The sequence below is a fragment of the Bombus affinis genome, unplaced genomic scaffold (genome assembly GCF_024516045.1).
Source record: "Bombus affinis isolate iyBomAffi1 unplaced genomic scaffold, iyBomAffi1.2 ctg00000280.1, whole genome shotgun sequence".
Lineage (NCBI taxonomy): Eukaryota > Metazoa > Arthropoda > Insecta > Hymenoptera > Apidae > Bombus > Bombus affinis.
In genome coordinates, this window is record NW_026108968.1 from 70,001 (window position 1) to 75,000 (window position 5,000).

Sequence of the window (5,000 nt, forward strand, 5' to 3'; positions counted from 1 at the left end):
TGGCTGACGTGCCGGGCCTGGGCGAGCTGAACGGGACGCGGCGTATCTCTCTCTCGGGGGGGATATCGTCGCGCACCCCGGATCCGAGCTCGGTCCCGTGCCTTGGCCTCCCGCGGATCTTCCTTGCTGCGAGGCTTCCGTGGCGGTTTTACCGTCGCGGTCGTTCTCTTCGGCCGCCATTCAACGCTCAGCTCAGAACTGGCACGGACTAGGGGAATCCGACTGTCTAATTAAAACAAAGCATTGCGATGGCCCCCAAGGGTGTTGACGCAATGTGATTTCTGCCCAGTGCTCTGAATGTCAACGTGAAGAAATTCAAAAAAGCGCGGGTAAACGGCGGGAGTAACTATGACTCTCTTAAGGTAGCCAAATGCCTCGTCATCTAATTAGTGACGCTAACTCGACCGATCCAGCAGTCGCTGGCCTTATCGACGAAGCAGCCAATAAAAAGCTAAAGCAAACGGCCAACTCCTTGCGGATCAATTGGCCAGCCTCCTTGGAGGATATTGAGAAAGCTCGAAAACGTTTAAGGAAAGAGCATATCAGCCAATGGGCTGATCTAAAATGCCAGGGACAAGGCGTCCCTGATTTCATTAAAAACCATACTGGCAACTTGTGGCTTGAGGACCATAGTCTGCTCAAGCCATCGAGACTCATCGATGCCCTTCGATTGAGAACTAACACCTTTGGTACAAGATCGGTGCTGGCACGGGCCGACAAAAACATTGATATAACATGTCGAAGATGTCGAGCCCAGCCCGAGACCCTTGGACACATACTTGGGCTGTGTCAGCACACCAAAGGCTTAAGAATCAAGAGGCACGACGAGGTCAAATCTCTCCTTGAAGAAAAATTGAAAAATAACAAAAAGAATGAAGTATTTGTAGAGCCGACGATTAAGGCCGAGGGCAGTTTATTCAAACCGGACCTCGTAATCAAAAACGGGGAAAGGGTTCTCGTGGTCGACGTAACTGTCCGCTACGAGAACAAAAACTACCTGGCCTTAGCCGAAAAAGAGAAAGTAGAAAAGTATCGGCCATGCCTAAGGGCATTAAAGGAAACATTTAACGCCAAAGGAGGAGAGATTCTCCCGGTGGTCTTGGGCAGTAGAGGCACTATCACGCCTAATACTGAAAAAGTCCTCAAGCGGTTGGGAATCGCCAACAACGAGATCAAGACAATGCTTTTAAATGTATTAAGAAGCTCAATAGAGCTGTGCAATATATTTATCGATGATTAAAAACTCGAAACGATTATTAACCAAAAAAGAAATAAACATCCCAGATATGTCTACGTCTTACATGTTATTTATTTATTTATTTACTCAATACTCAAATTGTACATATGAAATTATTTTATTATTATTTATTATATACACAAATCTTCGTTTGTCCGTTGTCAAGTGTTACCAGAAATTGTTCAATCAATTGAGGTAACATAAAATTTTAGAACCTTACGAGGGGGTACCTCGGAAGTGTGTACTTGTAATAAGACATAGATTATAGCCAAATGCCTCGTCATCTAATTAGTGACGCGCATGAATGGATTAACGAGATTCCCTCTGTCCCTATCTACTGTTTCCAAGATGGCGGCAAGTGGGACGGACGCGTGCACGTCGCTCCGCAGTCTATAAACGAAAAAACCGGGCAAATTAAAAAGTTCGGGCGTAAAAATTAATTTAAAGCAAAGTGGGAGTGCCGAGGAAAACGTGTAGTTAAAAAGAATCGTGGAGATCGCCGAATTCAGAGCGAAAAAAGCTAATGTAAATCGCCACGTGCGAAAAGTGAGGTTAGCTGACGCGACGGATAGGAAAAACCGAAAAATCAAAGATCTCGGGAGCGAAAAATAATTCAATAGGCAGAGTTAGTGCTTAAAATAAAGTGCATGCAAAAATATTAGTGGAGATTTCCGCAATAAGCGCGGAAAAAGCAAAGAAAGTGCCGCGTGTGCGAAGCGAGGTTAGGCCACGTGGCGGACAAAAACGCGTAAATCGAAGATCTCGGGCACGAAACTAAAATAATAGGTAGTGCGAGTGCTAAAAAACATAGTGCACACCGAAAGCTTAGTGAAAATTGCCGCAATAAGCGCGGAAAAACAAAAGAAAGTGCCGCGTGCGCGAAGTGAGGTTAGGCCACGTGGCGGACAAAAACGCGAAAATCGAAGATCTCGGGCACGAAAACTAAAATAATAGATAGTGCGAGTGCTAAAAACATAGTGCACACCGAAAGTTTAGTGGAAATTGCCGCAATAAGCGCGAGAGAAGCAAAACAAAGTGCCACGTGCGGGAGGATAGGTTAGCGGACGCGCGGCAGCCATCTTGGGTCGAGCGACCGAAGCGCCGCCGCCCGGGCATCTTGGGAACCAAGAGCACGCTGCTAGGCGGCAAATTCAAATTCAAATTCAAACCCAGGGGTTTTGAACTGTGAAGAGCACGCCGCCGGACTCAGCGCGGGAGTGCTCGCGGGAACAAAGCGCCAACTGAAAGTCCGCGAGGGGGATTCAATACGCCGCTGGACATAGCCACCGGGAAGCGAACAGCCGCAGCGGAAGCCGCAAGAAGCGGCAAGGAGCCGGTGATGCCGACGCTAGGGCACTCGTCGCCAGGCGCAGAGGCCAGAGTGGTCCTCCAACCCCTGAGGAAACAGATGGAAAAGAACGAGGCCACTCCAAGCCCGAGGATACCAGAGAAGACGATGAGAGCAAGCCTGGGGAGAAACAACCCCCCCAGAGATGAGGAGAGATTGGCCGGGGAGGATAAGCGGCAAGTGCCCGATATAAAGGCACAGGCCAGTGACATAGAGAGGAAGGTCACGGCGTTCTGCTTAGACTCGGCCAGGAAAATAAACAAGGAACACGCCGCAGTAATCCTACGGCACTTCAAAGAAATGAGGGGCATTGTTGACGAGCTACTGCTCCATAATAGCTACCTGACAGGCAGGCTAGAGCAGAGTGCCGGAGATGAGAAGAATAAGGAAACGGCGATAATGAACGCCGTCAACAAAGCAACCAGGCGGCTAGAAACAGCCGTCTTGAGAACGACGCAGCAGGAACAGAGGGAGCCGACATATGCCGAAAAAGTAAAGATAACGAGCAACAAGGTCGAGCAGACGGCGGTCAAGCCGCCCAAAAATGTGGTCATAATTCGACCGGAAAGAGAAGGTGGCGAGATTCAAACGAGCGAAGAAGCACTTGACGCGGTGTTCACCCTAGTGAATCCCCGCAAGAGAGGAATCCAAGTTACGGCCGTCCGGAAAATAAAGGGAAACGGCCTAGCCGTTGAGACGACGAAGCCGGAGAGCCTAAAAGAGTTCACCGAGAACTCGAAACTAAAGGAGGCTGGACTAAAAGCTAGCACGCCGCAGCGGAGACCCCCCAGGATGATCATCTACGACGTCCCGAGGGACATTCCAGAGAAGGAGATCCTGGCCTGCATGAGGAAGCAGAACCAAGAAAGACTAAATGAGGACGACGTTGCAGCCATCAAGTTCTGCTTCAGGACCGGCAGAAAGGATCAAGAGGAGACGAACTGGGTCATCGAAGTGCCCCCCCAGGTAAGGGAGAAACTATTGAAAGGTAAGATCTTCCTCTCATGGAATGCCTGCAAAGTTAAAGATTACATAGCAATTAGTCGCTGCTACAAGTGTCAAGGATACGGACACGTGGCAAAATATTGCCGCGTTAACTACGAAATCTGCGCGCACTGTGCAGAAAGTGGGCACAGCACTAAAGAGTGCAAAGATAAGGATGGGCACGCCACCTGCGTAAACTGCAAGAGAGCAGGGAGGAAGGGCGACCACGCAGCTTCCAACGCGAAATGCCCAATGTATACGAAAGCCTTGGAAGCAATAATAGCAAGGACGCAATATGTATAAAGAGCAACGCAGGGACAGAAGAGGACTTGGGAGGAAAAGGGAAATAAGGATCCTGCAGCACAACATGCAGCGATCCAAAACAACTCCTTATGAGATCCGGACGCAAATGGACGCCGATGGGGATGACATAATATTAATGCAAGAACCATACAGCGTCGATGGGAAAATACCCGGATTCGGCACAGGAGTCGCGATCGCCTGCAGAGGGTCGAAGCACAACCCGCCAATGGCGGCCGTAGGGATAAAATCAGAGACCCTAACGCCCCTCGAGGTCGCCGAACTCTGCACAACACACTGTTCCTGCGTGCAGATAAGCGACGGGGAAACAGAGGTGTACGCGGCAAGCCTGTACTTTCCGCCGACAGGAAACATCGAGGTCGGCGTGCAACAGTTGGAGAAGGTACTACGGTGTCTCAGAGGCAAGAGGATCATCATCGGCCTGGATGCGAACGCAAAATCACCGCTGTGGTGCAGCAGGAGCACCGACGACAGAGGCGAGGCCCTAGAGGCAGTCATAGCGCAGTACGGTCTCCATGTCCTGAATCAACCAGGACAACCCCACACGTTTGAAACAACTCGAGGGCGATCAAACATAGACGTGACGATGGCGAGCCCAGAGGCAATACTCCTTGTAAAGGGCTGGAGGATACGCGAAGATGGCACCTCCAGTGACCACCGGATACTGGAGACGCTCCTCGACTTCGGGACGAGAAGCACCACACCGCAGCTTCAGGAAAGACGCTATAACACGCGAAAAGCCAACTGGGAGGTATTTCAGAGTGCCCTCACAGAGAAAATGGAGGCACTCAAAGAAACAACCCTCCAGCAGGCAGAGGACGTCGAAAGAATGGCCGGGCAACTCCAGGCAACCCTGATAGGTGCCTGCGACACCGCCATCCCAAAGAAGAAATGGTACTACAGGTCAGTACCCTGGTGGACGCCCGAGCTCACCAGAGCAAAGAGAAACACCTACCAGGCGAGAAGAAGGTATCAGGGGGCCAGGGACCCCGCTACGAGGGAGCAGGAGAAGCTGCGGTACAGGTCAACACGAAAGGAGTATAAGAGGATGCTGGCAAGAGCAAAAATCCAGAGCTGGCAGGACTTCGTCACCAAAGAGGGTAACAGGGA